At 34.0% G+C, this 19562-nt stretch overlaps 1 pseudogene; it reads left to right on the top strand.

Annotated features, from left to right (window-relative positions):
- Positions 1-515: 515 nt before the first annotated feature.
- LOC131627858 (probable disease resistance protein At5g66900) lies at positions 516-1930 on the top strand (annotated as a pseudogene).
- The last annotated feature ends 17632 nt before the right edge of the window (positions 1931-19562 follow it).

Raw genomic sequence — 19562 nt, 5'->3', positions numbered from 1 at the left:
TTCAAAGAGCAACCTCGACCACAAGATGATTCTCCACCACTACTTACTTATCCAGGCGAATTACTCGTGTGCAAGAAAAGAAGAAATGAGAGGGAGAAATCAACGGTGAAGACTAGGGCTGGTCCTGTTTCGCCGTTTCTGAGAAGTCCTGGGGCAGGTTCCGTTGAGCAGGCTGAGACGGTGGAAGCTATTGGTGCTGGTCAGTTAGCCGATGATTTCCTACAAGGAAGCAACGACGAAGCCGACAACGAAGAGAAAGCTTCAGGTTTGGAATCTGGTTCGGAGTTGGATTTTGATTCAGATAATGAAGATGATGATATTGAGAAGAAAGCTATGGACGAAACAAGGGAGAGAGAGAGAAAGAGGATGTCGAAGCTGAAATTGTTGACGGTAAGCATGTTATTTATGATCTTACTTACTTGTTGAAATTGTGTGGAGAGAATTTGGATTATAAAAAGGGTAGAGAGATTCATGGGATGCTGATAGTGAATGGCTTTGATTCCAATTTGTTTACTATGGCTTCTGTTGTTAAATGGTATGTGAAATATGGGAAGATAGATGATGCATTTAAGATGTTTGATAGAATGCCGCAGAAGGATTTTATTGAGGTTTTGGCTAAGGTGAATGGGATTTTGGAGATTTTGACGAGGAAGGAGAATTTGGGTCAGTTTGATGGGCATCAAGTAGTTTGTGTGGTGCTCCGGAAGAGCCTGAGTGTTTGGGAATGGTTGAGCCTTTGAATAAGTTGAAGATGGAATTGGTTAAAGATAGTGTTTCTGTGCTTGTTTTGACTGGTTTGGGTGGTTCTGGTAAAAGCACTCTTGCTAAGAAGCTTTGTTGGCATCCACAAATCAAAGGCAAGTTTCGTGGAAACATTTTCGTTGTTACTGTCTCAAACAATCCCAACTTGAAGAACATTATACAGACACTATTTGAGCATTGTGGATGTCGTGTGCCTGAGTTTCAAACCGATGAAGAAGCAATTACCCGATTGGAACTTGTTTTGAGGCAAGTTGGTAGAAAACCAATATTGTTAGTCTTGGATGATGTTTGGCCTAACTCGAAAGGCTTTGTTGAGAAGTTCAAATTCCAAATGTTAGATTATAAGATTTTTGTGACTTCAAGTGTTGCATTTAGAAGATTTGGCACCCCATGCCAGTTGGATCCGCTCGATTATGGTCCTGCATAGTCCCTTTTCCATCACTTCGCGCAATTGAATCACAACAGCTCATACATGCCTGATCAAAACCATGTTCGCGAGATTGTGAGAGCTTGTAAGGGTTCTCCGCTGGCGCTTCAGGTCATTGTTGGATCACTTTGTCAGCAGCCTTTTGAGAAGTGGCAAAATATGAAAGAGTTTTTACAAAGTCAATCCATTCTGGAATTTAATACTACTACTTCTAACTTGCTTTGTTTCCTTCAACAAAGCTTGGATATATTGAAGGATATCAATCAGAAGGAGTGCTTCATGGATATGGGACTTTTTCCTGAAGACCAGAGGATTCCTGTTACCGTCCTCATTGATATGTGGGAAGAACTGGACGACTTAGATGAAGATAGTACAAAAGCTATGGCCATTGTCCATGATTTAATCACCAGCAATTTTATTAATGTCATAGCTACAAGGAAAGTTACAACAGAAACGGACCTGAATGAACTTTCTGGTGTGGGAAATATCGAGAACATTCTTTTTGTTAAGCAAGGTTTGGGGGAATTGGCTTCTCTGAAGGTAGAAGAAGCATTGGCAGTTGCTTTGGCTCAACATAGGCGACCGAGTTTACTGAAAGCTGATGCAACAGTGAAAGTTCCAGGTCTACTGGTTATTGATACCCCAGGCCACAAATCATTCAATAATCTGAGGTATCGGGGTTCAGGTCAATGTGATATTGCAATCTTGGTTGTTGACATTACGCATGGCTTAGAGCCATAAACTAAAGAGTCACTCGAACTATTAAAAATGAGGAACATAGAATTCATTGTTGCATTGAATAAGGTTGATAGGCTTTATGGCTGGAAAACATATCGCAATGCTCCAATTCATAAAGCAATGTTGCAGCAGTCTAAGGACGTTCAAAATTATGTTCCGTTTAAGCAATGGGATCCGAGAGTAATTTTAGAACCTTGAGGACAAGGTTCAAGTGAACCCCGCAGCAATGATAGAGAGTAGAATTCAGTATTTAAGTTTAGTATTTAATTTTATATAAGTAGTAGTTTTATTTGCATTGTTATTTAGTGGGCTCTGATTAATATTTGGGCCTTAGTTTATTATCCATTAGAAGTATTATATATTGTTGTCTCATTGAGACATTAGATATCAAGAATCAAATGAAAAAGTATTTTTATTTCCTTTAAATCTATTTTGTTATTTTAGTATTCTTCCTCTTTCTAGTTAAAACCCTAGATTATTGCATTGATAGGAATTGCTTCCTATCAAGATCCCTTTTCCTTTTCTTAGAGGCTTACGTACCTCGTCATGTGCCTCGGTTGTTCGTAGTTTTGAGGGTTTGCTAGTCCGATGGAGGTTGCGACCATGTTGGGAGGCTTTTTTATGCATCTTCTTATGTGCAATGTAATTGTTTTTTAGAGGGTTAATATTTTGAGTGGTGTTAGTAGTTTTGCTATTGTTTTTCTACCTTCAGTTTCTTTCATTATTGTTGACACTGCTATAAATAATATATTTATGACAAAATGTTCACCTCATCGGTTAACGAACAACCAAAGCCTAAACTATGGAGCGCTAGGTTTTAATATTTTTTAAAAGAACTAGTAAGAGACCCGTGCTGTCACACGGGTACATGTTTATTTGATGTAGTATATTTTGAATGACATGAAAGTCAATGTTAAATTCCACTATGAGCAATTTTATTAATTATTATGTAAACTAATTAGACATGAAACAAATGTAAATTTTGATAGAATTTTTTTATAGAATTTTGATAGAATATTAACTTCATAATATTATAAGAAATGTAAGTGCAAAATTTAAAATATAAATGAAAAATATAAAATTATTTACTTAATTGTAAGTTGAACAATAATCATATAGATTTAAGTTTATTTGAAAATAGTATTTTTGTCTTTAAATAAAGGTAATAATTTGATAGTGACCCGCAACATAAAAAGTTAATTGTGTGAATGACTATATAGTAATATTCAATGAGATAAAATACAATTCTAAAAGCACTTCTATCATTCGAAATATTTGAATTTTATTATAACCACTTCTATGGGCACACACATAATTGATAGTGATATACTAATAGAGTAAAACTTTATACACTTGTAGTGCTTGAAAATTAAACTCTAGTAGTGCTTGAAAATCAGATTGTTCTTATTTTAAAGTAATATATATGTATCTTTTTTTACTTGAATTCAACTATATTAAATAACCATATAAAAAACATGTGAGTTGGAAAAATTGAAAAAGTATTCAAATTAGCTCTTTCGAATATGTTAATAAAAATAGTAAATACACAGTATGACCCTTTGGCTTCTACAAATTATCATATCATAAAAAGTATTCAAATTAGCAATGAACCATTAATCTTTGATTCAAAATTGAAATTAATCCCAAAGTTATACCTAGAATTTAAACTTTTGTATGGTTGATAAAACTCAAATGACTTAAAACACTACACTTTCACTGCAACCAATTATTGTTGTCCGCTGCAGGCTTATGTACCAAAGCACAAATGCAACAATTTCACAATGGAGTCAATCACTTTGGCAGCTTGCAAGTAAAATTTATGATACTTTATTCCCATAAAATGAAATTAACTATTCTTTAATTCCGAATCATTTGCAACAGACTATAAATTTATTATTTAATATAAAAATTGTAACATAAAAATCAGAACAATATATACTAAAGCCAACCAATCTATCTTGCACTAAGAAAGACTACGCAATCAAAAGCTGGTATTGCAAGGTTTATAATAATCAGCAAGATGAAATAAAATAGGAGTATAATAAAAAATACAAATAATGTGCATAGTCTTCGTATGAGGGGGTTAATATATCTACTTAATTAACTAATAGAAGGATTAAAAAAAAAAACCCTTGCTTTCAAACTAATGAAGTGATCCCAGCTGAAATTAAATATTATAAACATGAAACATTCAACTTGTTGAGAAACCCCCAATCCTCAGTGCTATCTTTTGTACTAATTTCTTGTCCCATTCTTCATTGTAAGAGTTATCTTCCTTATGAGAGCAAGTTGAATCTCCTAAAAGCAAGTGGGTCATTGTAGCATGCAGTATCACTCCTACATGTATATGTTTTAAGCAATAACTTAAAACCAATAATAAGAAGACTAAGGTGTGGGATATGAGAGATTAATATAGACTCACCTGCATAGCTGACACCAATGGCAAAGAAGAGAGCCATTTGAACATTGGAAAAAAGTAGAATAATTACTGTTGCTGCAAAAGATGAGATTCAGAAACATGAGTTCAGACCAAGACACTTGCAAGAAAAAAATTATAAATTTAGAACAAATCACTTTTTGAAATTTGAAAACCATTACCTATCAATTACACCCACTATACACATAAATTAGCAACAGTTTGCAAGGACAACAAAAACAATCAGACAGAAACCATAACACTACTAAGTAGATTTAGATCAACAAATACAAAGCAAACAAACATCTTTGAAAATGATCTTGATGCACCAAACTACTCACTACAGTTGCCATTATACCGCAATCTTTAATATGTGATAGAAGCATGTGACTCATTAAATATATACCTAACTGGTGGATAATGCTAAGGAGTATGTCCTGCAATTCTGCATAAGGAGAGAGTTGTATGATAACTTTTATAGTAGCCAAGTCTTATGTTTTTCAAAAGAGATAACTGAAGGAGTTTCATCAGCATGTTGGACCTGGCAACCCTCACTTAGGGTAAGAGTGGGTTCTAAATGATCTATTATGTTATGAAATGCTATTATCTTTTTATTCAAAGATACATCCACAAAGAACAGTCAGGAGGGTGATCTTTTAAATCATCAAAACATACAGCTAAACACTGTCATACCCCTTTATCACTGCATGATGGAACATTCTTGAAATAGATTATATACCATATCAGTGAACAACTATACTACTCATCTTCACATGTGCTAAGCATCAATTTTGTTCACCTTAGTATGAGGAACCAAAACATTTTTCGGTATAGGCATCCCTCTAGAGCTTGTTAATTCCCGGACTTATATAAGTTTTGACTGTGTAAAGTGATTGCTGTTCAAAACTTATCTACCAAAAAAAATCAAGATATATAAATAAAATTCTAATAAGGAAAATTCTATTAAATACGTATATGAAAGAGAATATCCACCAGCATAAATGAATAAAAAGAGAATTATCTCCATATCAACTTAACTACGATTCGCCGCCTGAAAATAACCAGAGATAAGAATTTTAGCAGAGCTGTAACTATACGAAATTGATGATGCCGTCTAACTCTGGAAACTTCTCCCAGAATGACACCCTCCAACGGAAACCAGTCAACACTGAACCAAACCCGACAGACAGCACATTACCAAATTAGCCCTGCAAGAAACAGCTGTAACAAAAATGAAGGCAACCTTGTCCATTAAAGTGCATTAAATAGTTTTTGAAAAAAACGAATTACTAACATTCAAATTGAATTATTAACATTCAAAATATATATGGTTACCAAATGAAAGGCAATGAAGCGACAACATGTAATCAATTTGTACTTGCTAAACCTGAGGTAAATTTATAAATTGTTTTCTCAACAATTTCAAAAGATGTCTGGGGAATATACAGACCACTGTTTTGAGGTCCTTACAACAATTTAGTTAGAGACATTGCAGTATGACCAAATCGGTCATATCTTTAGGATCTCTAGCCACAAGCACTTAACATTTAGGATTAGCCTCTAAGTCCTATAAAGTGCAGAAAAGGAAACTATATTGTTTTAGCAATGGAAGCAATCTTTTAAATGGTGTGTGGCACAAAAGGTGTTTTCGTGAGGTCTTACCAAATGTCGGAGCACGGGTATATTCCACATCTTTCTAATAATAAAGAAACAAACTAAAGTTCAGATCTAGCAAATCAAATACAATACAGAATGTTAAAAATCACATGATTCAATGAAAAACCCTAACTTGGCAACACTCATCAAGGTTGCAAATCCTAACTTGGCAAAACTCACCTGATTTGAACGTAGTGGAATATCATTGAAAAGCATTATGCCAAAATCAATATAAAAAACTGTTTCATAATCTAAAATAAATTACTAAAAGTAAAATAGATATGAAGTACAAAATCAACCGTTTATATTTGAAGTCTTTGCAGAAAAATAGAAAACTTGATATATTTGGAACTAGAACAGATCCAGACTAAATGGGTGGCGGCGACAGAGCTAGGGTTTGAAGTTGTAAAGAGAGAGAACATAGAAAACAAAAAATCAGAAACATGGAAAAAAGAAAAACCCCAGAACACATACCTGTAGACCCTATTTCTTCTTCATCAGCTTTCCCTTTGTATGATTTTCTTTTAAATCTGCAAGCTTAAACCAAATTAATGTTTTATACCTGGATCTATTTACTTCAAGAAATCAATAAATTGAAAGAGTAAAATGGAATCTTGGTGAGTAGTGACAGTTGGAAAGGTGAGACGGTGGTAGAAAGCGAGATCGCTCGGAAAAAATCCAACTAATTCATTGGGAAGCCCGTGAGATGAGAAATACGAAAATGGATTTGATTTTTCATTGGAAGTGGTGGTGACCGATATAGGGGGAGAAAGGCGGCGTCTGTGGTTTTGCGAAAAGGAGAGAAAAGAAAGAGAAGAAGAATGTGGTGGAGAGAGGAAGAGAAGAGGGGAAAATGGATTCATAGAAGAATAGGGTTTCGGGTGTTTGTCATTTGATGAACATTGATTTGAAATTTGAAATTATGCTACTAAGAGTGTTACACGTGTGTATCAAAAGGAGATGTAAGAGTTTTTGAATTTGGACCAATGAGAGGTTGACAGTTGGTGCATTTTGTCCAAAAAGTAAAAAAGTAGATGATTAATTTTGTAGTGTAAATTCTGTTAGTGAAAAGGGTATAATTGGTAGAATGGTCAATTGATTAATATTGAATAGATAGTAGATATTATTGATTTATTCGGTTGAGTTGGCAACAGAAAAAAAGTATTCAGGGCATAGATCTTTGAATCTCAAAATTGTATTTTAACAAGTTTAAAATTTATTTTTGATGTTTTTGTTTATGACATATTACCTCAATTGAGTGGACAGTCGAGGGGGAAAGTATTCAGGGACACTCCTTTGAATCCTAAGAACTTCATTTTAGCATATTTTATTTTTATTTTATTTTATTTATGACCTATTACCTCAACTGAGCTTGCAACGAAGAGAAAAATATTCAAGGGACACGTCTTCAAATTTCATCAACTGCATTTTTCATCTTTTAATTTTTTTTATTTTTGTTTAGAATTTATTACCTCGGTTGAGTTGGAATCGAAGGAAAAAGTATTAATCAACCTTCCTTTCGAATTCAAACAACTGCATTTTAACGTATTTTTTTATTAATGACCTATTATCTCGGTTGAGCTAGTAGCGAGGAGAAATATTTTGTCCAATTTGATGAAAAATTAAGTAACTAATCATTGTCGTCCATTTATAAATTACCAACGATCAAGACATTGTCAACTCATCAATCTTCATGAAAAATCAATGATCCGCGTAAAACCCTCACCTGCTAGTCAGAACGTGAATGCCACAATGATCCATCTTGGTGCAAAGTGCTGAAATACAATCCTAACATAATGAAAACAATGATATTTAAAGTAGTTGCATGAAGTACAACACAATTCTTTGGGATTGATCACTAGAAGAGCCGAAAAATATTTTAAGGTTAATTGCATAATTTGATGTTTAACGGTTTTATTGGTTTTATTTAATTTTTGTTGTTGTTGAGATTTAATGTTTAACAATTCTATTAATTTTTTGTTGAGATTTAAATTTTAACAATTATAGTGATTTTGTTTGTTTGTTGTTATTGATGATGACGATGATGATGATAATAAGGAAGATTCAAATTTTGTTAACAAATTTGATGTTTTGCATATTGTAACAAAAAATAGGTTAAAACAATTTTTTTCTAAATAGAGTATTTCACCTCGGATATTATTCGAACCGAGGTAAAAACTCACATTTCACCTTTAGTATTAATTTCAACCGAGAGGAAAAGTGATGCGCTTTTTTAGTTTTAAAAATTCAAAAAATATGGAGGATTGAACTCATGACCAGTTCCATTTTCCCCCTTGGTTAGCTGTTCAACCGAAAGGAAAACTGGCTCACTTTTCATAACATTCATCGTTGTCTCACACACCAAACAATAATAAAACTCCTTATTTAACCGAGGTAAAAACACTTATTCGTAGTTGTTGTGAAAAACGATACCAATAACAAAGTATAATAGGGAATTAGGGAAGAGAATAAGAACACAAGAATTGGTTATAACTGCTATTCTTTCACTTTCTCTTAAAACAAGATTACAAGTTTACAAGAATAACAAATAACCTCTCTCACCCTAAATTAGGATTTGCAGCTTAGCAATGATGAGAGACTAGTATGTTATTTATAATAAAACCTAACATACTAACTAATGGGCTTTTTCCACAAGGCCCATTACACAAGCCAACTTAATAAACAAGCTAACTTAACAAATTAGGGTTTAAACACTAAAACCTAATTTAACATGCTAACAACCCTAGCATCTTCGACACAAGCATGTGAACAACCTTCGACATCATGCTTAACCCTGTCGAACCAAGAAGCTACCCTTCGGCCATACTAGAGTTCGATCCAATATCTCACAAATCTCCACCTTGGATCTAACTCTACAACATCAAGGGAACACACTAGTTTTCTTCATGCAGCTTTATCAACTGCATACAGTGGAAAAACTTGCAACTCGGCAATGTCTTGGTGATCATATCAGCAGCATTGTCTTCAGTCGAAACCTTCAGCACTTGGACTTCTCCACGCTCGATTACTCCTCTGACGAAATGCAGCCTCACATCAATGTGCTTAGTTCGCTCATGATAGGCTGAATTCTTCGACAGGTGTATTGCACTTTGACTATCACATTTAACAGTGATACCTCGACCTTGAAGTTTCAGCTCCTTCGCAAAACCTTCAAGCCACAATGCTTCTTTCACAGCTTCAGTTAATGCAATGTACTCCGCTTCAGTGGTTGATAGAGCAACAACCTTCTGAAGTGTTGCTTTCCAACTAATTGCTGTGCCAAACATAGTGAAAACATATCCAGAAATAGATTTCCTGGAATCCATACAACCTGCATAATCAGAGTCGACATATCCTTCGATTACTGTTTTACCATCTTCACCCAAAGCTCCACCATAAATTAGGACTCTATTAAGAGACCCATTTATGTACCTTAAAATCCACTTCAATGCTTGCCAGTGAGCCTTTCCAGGATTCGCCATGTACCTGCTTACAAGACTGACTGCGTAAGCTATGTCGGGTCTAGTACAGACCATAACATACATCAAAGAACCAACTATATTAGCATATGGGATGCTATTCATATAGGCTATTTCGACATCAGTACTGGGACACTGATCAACACTCAGCTTGAATTGAGGGTTTGTTGGAGTCACAACTGGCTTCGAATTCGACATACCAAACTTTTCAAGAATCTTCCGTAGATATGCCTCTTGAGATAGACATAACTTCGACTTCTTTCTATCTCTTCGAATGTCAATTCCAAGAATCCTGGAAGCAGCTCCCAGATCCTTCATATCGAACTCCTTATTGAGTTCAGCCTTCACCCTCATCACATCTTCGACACTGTTGCTTGCTATGAGAATATCATCCACATAAAGCAACAAAATAACAAATGAATTACCAGGTCGAAATCTGAAGTAAACGCAGTGGTCGAACTGACTTCTAATGAAACTTATGCGTGCCATGAACTTGTCGAATCTCCTATTCCACTGTCGAGGAGATTGTTTCAGCCCATACAAGGATCTCTTTAACTTACACACATAATCATCCTTCCCCTTTTCGACATACCCTTCAGGTTGCCTCATCAGGATCGTTTCATCTAGATCACCATACAAGAACGCAGTTTTCACATCCATCTGTTCCAGTTCAAGATCGAACTGTGCCACCATGGCAAGCAACATTCGAATGGACCTATGCTTCACAACAGGAGAAAACACATCATTGAAGTCGACACCTTCTTTCTGAGTGAAACCCCTTGCAACTAACCTTGCCTTGTATTTTTTCGACGTCACTCCTTCAATTCCTTCCTTAACTTTGAAAATCCATTTACAGCTGACTAACCTTGCCCCAGCAGGTTTCTTGATCAGTTCCCAGGTATGATTATCATGAAGAGATTTTATCTCATCATCCATGGCCTTCAGCCATTCAGTCTTATTTCGACTCCTCATAACTTCCTTATAGTCTCTAGGTTCTTCGTCTAGAACCTCACTTGCAGAGATTAAGGCATAAGCTATAAGATCTGCATACCCAAGTCTCTGAGGTGGTTTGATGACTCTTCTCGACCTATCTCTCGACAATAGGTAGTCATCGTCAGTTTCCTCAACTTCAGCATCTTCTGCTTCTTCTTCGACTTCATCAGGGACATGCAATTCAGCATCAACATGCTCCACCTCAACAGGAATCTCTACCTGTTCCAGCTCTTCGACAGATGTTTCTGTACTTCGACCAACATCATCAGTTTTCTTAAAAGCCATTTCAGCTTCATTGAAAACAACATCTCGACTGGTGATACACCTCCTGTGACCTGGCTCTAGGCACCATAGCCTATAAGCTTTGACTCCTTCTGGGTATCCCATGAACATGCATTTCAGAGCTCTAGGTTCGACCTTGTCTTGCCTAATGTGAGCATAGGCTATGCAGCCAAATACTCTCAGTTTGTCGAGATCTGGTGGATGTCCCGACCAAACTTCTTCAGGTGTCTTCATATCTAACGCTGTCGAAGGACATCTGTTTATCAGATATGTTGCTGTCGCAACAGCCTCAGCCCAGAACACCTTCTTTAACCCCGCACTAGTCAACATACATCTAACTCTCTCCAAAATAGTTCGATTAAACCTTTCAGCCAAACCATTTTGTTGTGGAGTACCTGCAGTAATTCTATGCCTTGCAATACCAGAGGTAGCACAAAAACTGTCGAATGCCTCATTGCAAAATTCAAGGCCATTGTCGGTTCTCAATCTCTTGACCTTTCTGCCAGTCTGATTTTCAACCAGAGTCTTCCAACTTTTGAAATTCTCAAAAGTTTCATCCTTAGTCTTCTGGATGAATACCCATAATTTTCTGGAATAATCATCTACTATGGATAGAAAATACCTTGCTCCTGAATGTGATGGACACCTTGCAGGCCCCCAAAGATCAGCATGGATGTAATCAAGGGATCCATGTGTTCTTTGTTTGCCTTTGTTGAACTTCACTCTGCAAGATTTTCCAAGTACACAGGGTTCACAAAACTTCAGCTTTTCGATTTTGTCTCCACCAAGCAGATTTTGTTTCCCTAATTCGACCAGACCCCTTTCACTGACATGGCCCAATCTCATGTGCCAGATTTCTGTCTTCGACAAAGGTTTCGTGGATACAACATTTGTCGAACCGCTTACAACTTCAGCCTCAAGGGTATACAAGCCTTGTTTCTTCACGCCTCTCAAGACTTCCTTCGACCCCTTCATGACTCTTAGGATGCTTTTCTCTCCTTGGAAAACATATCCTTTCTTGTCGAATTCACCAAGAGAAAGCAAATTTCTCTTCAAATCAGGAACATACCTGACTTCAGTCAACAACCTTATTGACTCATCATGGAGCTTGAATCTCACAGATCCAACACCTGCAATCTTGCAAGCCTTGTTGTTTCCCAGCAATACTGATCCACCATCTTGATCACATAATTCCTCGAACAAGTCTTTGTTTGGAGTCATGTGCCAAGTGCAACCTGAATCCATAATCCACTCCTTCTTAGAGTCACTGCTTGAAACCACAAGAACATCAGATGATTCGAAATCATCTTGAACAATGGCAGCGTTGCCATTATCCTTACCTCCATGATATTTCAAGCGTTCAGGGCACACCTTTCTTGTGTGACCCTCCTTCTTACAATGGTAGCATCGAATGCCAGATGCTTCGCCACTGTAAGTCTTCGACTGGCTTTTGCCTTTCTTCTTGTCGAACTTACCATCCTTTCGTAAGAGTTTTCCTTTAACGGCCAAACCTTCGCCAACAGTCGAAGGTTTATGCTCCTTTCGTTCATTCAAGTCCTTAGAGTACAAGGCTGATTGAACTTCTTCAAACGTCAGGGACTCCCTTCCATACAAGAGAGTTTCTTTGAAGTGAGCATGTGATCGAGGCAAAGAACACAATAGTAACAGCGCTTGATCTTCATCATCGATTTTCACATCAATATTTTCAAGATCAAGAATCAGCTTGTTGAACATATCCAACTGCTCAGCCAATACTTTGTCTTCAATCATCTTGAATGAATACAAAGCTTGCTTCAGATAGAGTCGATTTACCAGCGATTTGGTCATGTACAAACTTTCAAGTTTCACCCATAACCCTGATGCCGTCGTCTCCTTTGATACCTGTCGGAGAACCTTATCACCAAGGCTCAACAAAATTGCGCTGTGTGCTTTCTCGATCATAGTTGTCTTCTCCGCTGCCGTTAATGCAGCATTCATGGCTGCCTCTCCCTTCAACGCTTCCAAACAACCCTGCTGAACCAGTAGGGCTTTCATCTTCAAGCGCCACAGACCGAAATCATTCACTCCGGTGAATTTTTCAATCTCATACTTTGTTGACGGCATCTTCTCCACGCTCACCGCACCAATTTGTTGTGAAAAACGATACCAATAACAAAGTATAATAGGGAATTAGGGAAGAGAATAAGAACACAAGAATTGGTTATAACTGCTATTCTTTCACTTTCTCTTATAACAAGATTACAAGTTTACAAGAATAACAAATAACCTCTCTCACCCTAAATTAGGATTTGCAGCTTAGCAATGATGAGAGACTAGTATGTTATTTATAATAAAACCTAACATACTAACTAATGGGCTTTTTCCACAAGGCCCATTACACAAGCCAACTTAATAAACAAGCTAACTTAACAAATTAGGGTTTAAACACTAAAACCTAATTTAACATGCTAACAACCCTAGCATCTTCGACACAAGCATGTGAACAACCTTCGACATCATGCTTAACCCTGTCGAACCAAGAAGCTACCCTTCGGCCATACTAGAGTTCGATCCAATATCTCACAGTAGTAGTGTGAATTTTAGTGTTGTAGAAAACTTTAGTGAATTTTCCAACTCAACATATTTTTCATTTATATATTAATACAAAAGATTTGTCATATACCAGTGATTGCTTATAGTGATGGTGATTAATACCATAGGTATAGTTAACATATACGGTGATTAATACCATGGGTATATATAACATGAGAAATGCTATCATGACACTATATTTGACATTAACATCATATTAATATAATGTATAGTTAACTTTTTACTTTAATTTATTATTTTTATATGCATAGGAATATGGACCAGATTCAAAATGAAGCTTATAACTACGATGTAACATATACGATGTTACAATTTTAGTGTAGGTATAGAATTTTTGATATAACATATACATAAAAAAAAATATACGAGTTGTTAGTATAGGTATCATAAGCCTCGCTAACTACAATAGCAATTGAAAATAAACAAGAGAAAAGTTAAAACAAACTTGCACTACAAGAAAGCAATCAGATTTGAGCTAAAAATGAGACCAATTGTTTTTAGCAGCAAATTTTACAACCATCATAACACCAATAAATTATGAGGTGATGGCGTTACCTTTGCCTATAAAATTGGAGAAGCTGCCTACATGATCGCCTTTAAATTTCTAAAAGTTCCCCCAGAAGCTGCAATAGAAGGAGTACCAGCCGCCATACCATTCGAATCACCCTTAATCCAACCAAAAAGAGGAGGATACCACAGGGTGTCCATGATATGGAGGTGAGTAGTGGGGTTAATATTCAGGGTGAGGCTTTTGATAATGATAAATTCACGCATATTGATATTGGCATTATGAGGGAAAGATATTAGAGATAAGTTACTAAGGACCATGCCTCTATAGGAGGACCAAGAGATATTGATATCTTTGAATCTGAATTGAATTTGAGAAAACCAAATTCCGTTAACAATTTGAATGATGGGTGAATAAATAATTGTTTTACCATACCTGCACCAGTCCTAATTTAGAATGTACCAGGAGTCATCTAAATATTTGATTACGGGGAAACTAGTATCTTCAAGAGAACCAATTCAAAATAAGAAAGAAACTTTGGGTTGCAAAGGATTAGGGTTTGCAAAATAAAAGGATGAAGATGACTATTTTCTATAGTGTTTCTCTCTACCCATAAACTGTGGAAAATCTGTTATTCACTTGCATCTGCAAATTCTGTGAATACAAGTTGTGTTTCAAAAAGGGGTTAATTCATCTATTTATAGTTTTAGGTTTGTTTTTTCCCTAACTCAAATAAAACCCAAAACTACAAAAGCCCAAAACACTTATTTTGGATCTAAATCGAATCTGTGTGGCTTGCTTACAACACTTCGACAACTACAAATACTTCTACACACATAGTTTCGACACGCCTTATGTCGAGCAACATCCTGCTTCGACACAAGAAATTATAATTTAACATATTTGTCCAAAATAATGTATTAAATTGTACTCCCTTTATCTCACCAAAAATGTTTTCTTTTCTAATGTTATTTATTTCAATATATCTCATTAAAATATTAATGTAGTACTTAGTTTTTTCTACTTATTGTATATGTATTGATTTAACTATTCCACCATCTAATATTAACAAAATTATTTTAATAACTAAAATTTGCACAATTAATTATTATTTTATTAAATTATACTCTTTAAATTCAGGAAACCCCAATAATGTTAAATCTCTTTTACTCTTATAGAGGGATGCTATGCTTATACTAAAAAATTTACACCATAACTTACACCAAGTAAAATACAACAAAGATTTGTATTCATTTCATTAAAAAAGTGAAAAACATAATTATTAAATATAATAAAAAAAAAACCAAACCGTATCAATATAGGATGTAGGTGTCACTTTTAATGTAACAATATCATTACTCTTTTATGTTACCAAATAAAACCTCCTTTATATGCGCAATAAATAGCTATCAATGAACACTTTTATGTCAATGGCGGAGGCGGGTCAGTGGGAGGAAGGTGTTTGGTTTTGGGATACGCATGACTGGTTTTGTTGAGACGAGGAAGACGAGAACCTGTTGGTTTAGTTCCTGCTGGATATGTTTTCTCAAATAATGATGGTGCATGATGAACAGGATTTGTTTGTGTGGGCTGCAAACGAGGACGAAGGTTTTTCTGTCAAATCTTGTGCGTTTGAAATAGCGAAAAGAGGGGAAGTGCAGGGTGTGGATGTTGCGTTGGTGAATAAGGTAAAGTTTTTGTGGAAATTAGAGGCTCCCTCTAAGGTGAAATTTTTTGTGTGGAGACTAATCTTGGATTGAAATCCGACTAGACAACAATTGAAGAGGAAAGGGATCTTGAGTTCTCCTTTAGACTGTTGCTGTGTTTTTTGTTTTAAAGAGTAGGAGGACTCTAATCATTTGTTTGTATGGTGTCCGATCTTGGAGAAAATTTAGGAGAAAATTAGAGTGTGGATCAGTAAGTCCAATTCGTTATCAAATCTTGGGTTAAGAAATTATCTTGCTTTCTTTGACAAAATTAAGGTTTTAGACGAAAGATTAATTGTTGGGTTATTTGGATGGCGATAGTGTAGAATATTTGGTCTATGCGGAATGCCATATTATTTAGGGGTAGCATATTTAATTTTGACGAGTGTATCGGTGCGATAGTGATATCTTCGTGGAAGTGGTTTAGAGCAATGATTCTTCTATGTCCTATAATTTTCTTGTTTGGAACATCTTACCTCTAATATATATAAAGAGGTAAATGTTCGTTTTGTTATATTTTGCCGATTCGTGATTAATTCCATTATAAAAAATAATTAACACTTTTATGATATTTTTTTTTTAAATCTTGCTTTTTCACTTGGAGATGAAAATAAATTTGAAAGCACGTGCCAAATTGCTCCGGAAGCCCTTAACGTGTATGTTTATTACCCACATAGTAATACATAGAGATGCATGCTTCCTTTGACGTCTATTTGTAGTAATAATCTATAATGGAAATTCCTACGATAGTGACTGATAATATTATATTATATACAAATAATAGAATCAATCATGCATGCGTCATTAAAGTTGATTGTTTATACATGAGATGTTTTAATATGTGGGATCAGTTTTTGAAGGATGAACGTAAGTGCTAGCTTGGAAGGGTCCACTTAGGGCTGGCAAAACGGGCCCAGCCCGCGGAGAAAGCCCGTTTTACCTGCACTTTTTCGTGGGCGGGGCAAGGTTTTAGGCCCGCTCTCTTTAATGTGTCCGTCCCGCCCCGCCCCGTTTTTTGTGGGCTTTTGCGGGCATTTGTTTTTTCATAGAATTTTACTACTTTTAGGCCTAAAAAGCCGAATGCCCGCGGGCTTTCCCCGCCCCGCCCTCACTTTTTTGCGAGGCGGGGCAATGTTTTAGACCCGCACTCTTAAAAAAGTCCGCACCGCCCCGCCCCATTTTTTCGCGGGCTTTTGCGGGGCGGGCATGCCCGTTTGCCACCCCTAGGTCCACCATTGTCCACGTATACAGTTTCTACATACTTCTTCATTTTTGGATACAGTGAAAAAACAAATGCCATTCATTAATTACACGCTTAAGAAACAACGACACATGGACCCATCTATGTATGTCTCATTTTCATATGTTTTCATGTGATACTTTGTTTTATGACTTTATGTTCACTGAATCACTAATGAGTCACTGGTAAATTTCTTAAAAACGTTTAGGCTTTTAAATTTTGTATAAAAAACAATTCAAATAATTATAAATGAATTAAAAAGGTTAATTTTAATACTTTTAAGTATATAATATTATGCCAAATTTTTAAAGATTTTTGAATATGTATTATATATGTATTTTGTAATAATTAAATTAGTTATAAAAATTATTTTACATTATATATTTAAATATATATTATCTTGATATTAAAAAATAGAAATTGATATTTTAATTAAAAATTTTAAATTGGTCAAAAGGTTTATAATTATTTTTATCATTCTCACCTATAAAATGTATTTTCATAAGATTCTCTCTCTCTCCCCCTCTCTCTCTCTCTCTAATTTGGTTTAGTGAATATTTCGTAAATAAAAAAAATTTGGAGGCAAAAGATGAAGTTTGTCTAAGAACGTCAGCACAAAAGTGAATTAATTAGTGCGTTATATATCTTTATAAAAAAGAAGACACCACTTTTCACCATTGTTGGAATTCCAACCGTGGTGAAAAATGACTTAAAAATAAGTAAAAAATAATAAATATTGGTGATGAGATTCGAACCCTTGACTTGACGCCACTTTCATCACGGTTTGAATTCTAATACGATAAAAATGGCTTAAAAATAAGTAAAGAGACCAGAATTGTTGGTGTTGAGATTTGAACCAATGCACTACAAAAAAAGTGCTCCCCAGCGACACATATTAGCGACGTGGCTGTCACGTGGGTATTTATTGCCTCTAGCGACGTGACTACCACGTCGCCACATGTTTTTAATTTTAAAATAACTTTATAAACATAAAGTAAGGATGAGTCAGACGTTGGGTTACGTGAATAAAGTTGCGACGTGGGTCAAACGTCGCTACATTAAATGTATAAATTATAAATTTAAAAAGCAATAACGTTCACATGGGGGGAGATTGGGGGGAGATTCAAATTTTAAAAAATTAAGTAGTGACGTTGTAAACACGTCGCAACATTTAAAACGTTATATTGAATTGACTAGGTGACAGGATTTATGGCAGAGACATTAATTAAATGTTACCGTTTGCTTGTTGCGACGTGTTTACCACGTGGCAACTAGCGAAATTAATTTCACGTCGCTACATTGCGTATAAATCAATGCAATTCACTTCACTCCACCACACCTTCGTTGCAGAACAAGAACAACAATTCATCCCCAAAACCAGAACAAGAACAACAACTTCAATCTCCCAAAATCCAACTCCAATTGCATCAATCCAAATATTTTTTTGATATCAAAGGTAATGAAGAGGTTGAACAAGTATTATGTTATAATTTTATTCTTTATTCTGTTATTAATTTTTGATTTTTTTTGGTATAGTTTTAGTAGATTGAAGAAGGAGGAGAGTAGATTGAAGAAGGAGGAGTAGATTGAAGAAGAGGTAAGTAATTAAAATATATTTTTAGTGTAATTTGTAATGATTTTTGGGTTAGATATATGGTATATATTTTTGGGATACATTTATTAAAATAGATTTATAATGTGTTTGTATAAATTGTAAAACTATTAGAAATAAATTGATATATTAAAATTGTTATAATGTGTTTTAAAAAAATTGATATATTAAAATTGTTTTTAGTATAATTTTTATTAATATTTTTATTAAAACTATACAAACATTATTATATATTATATATTAAAACTATTAATATTATACAAACATTAAAATTATTAAAGTTGTTTTTAGTATATTGATATATTAAAACTATTATTAAAATTATTATATATATTATAATATTTTACAGTATATAAAATAGATTATTATAAATATTAATATAAATTTAAAAAGAATATAATAGTTATATATATTATAAAGTTTTCATTTTTAAGAATATAATATAAATATATACTATAAAGTTCTCACTTTAAAAAATATATTTTTATAACTTAAATAAATTTTATATATGTAAAACTAATATAATAGTTATATATTATAAAGTTTTCATTTTTAATTTTTATTATATATATTATTTATTATAATGAGAAATATTATACTAAAAAAAATTTTAATAAAAAACAAAATATGTATATGTATATCATATTTTTAGTAGATTTATTAATTAAGATATGAATGTGTTTGTATATAGATTTATAATGTGTTTGTATAAATTGTAAAACTATTAGAAATAAATTGATATATTAAAATTGTTATAATGTGTTTTAAAAAAATTGATATATTAAAATTGTTTTTAGTATAATTTTTATTAATATTTTTATTAAAACTATACAGTATATAAAATAGATTATTATAAATATTAATATAATAGTTATATATATTATAAATATTAATATAATAGTTATATATATTAAATAAATTTTATATATGTAAAACTAATATAATAGTTATATATTATAAAGTTTTCATTTTTAATTTTTATTATATATATTATTTATGATAATGAGAATAATTATACTAAAAAAAAATTTAATAAAAAACAAAATATGTATATGTATATCATATATTTAATAAAAACATTTTTTATTTTTATTTTTTATTTTATTCATATATAATAGATTTAAAACTGAATTTGTATATATGTTATAAAA

Source organism: Vicia villosa, unplaced genomic scaffold (genome assembly GCF_029867415.1).
Source record: "Vicia villosa cultivar HV-30 ecotype Madison, WI unplaced genomic scaffold, Vvil1.0 ctg.000406F_1_1, whole genome shotgun sequence".
Taxonomy (NCBI): domain Eukaryota; kingdom Viridiplantae; phylum Streptophyta; class Magnoliopsida; order Fabales; family Fabaceae; genus Vicia; species Vicia villosa.
The sequence above is the reverse complement of the archived record's forward strand: the minus strand, read 5'-3'. Positions and strand labels throughout refer to the sequence as shown.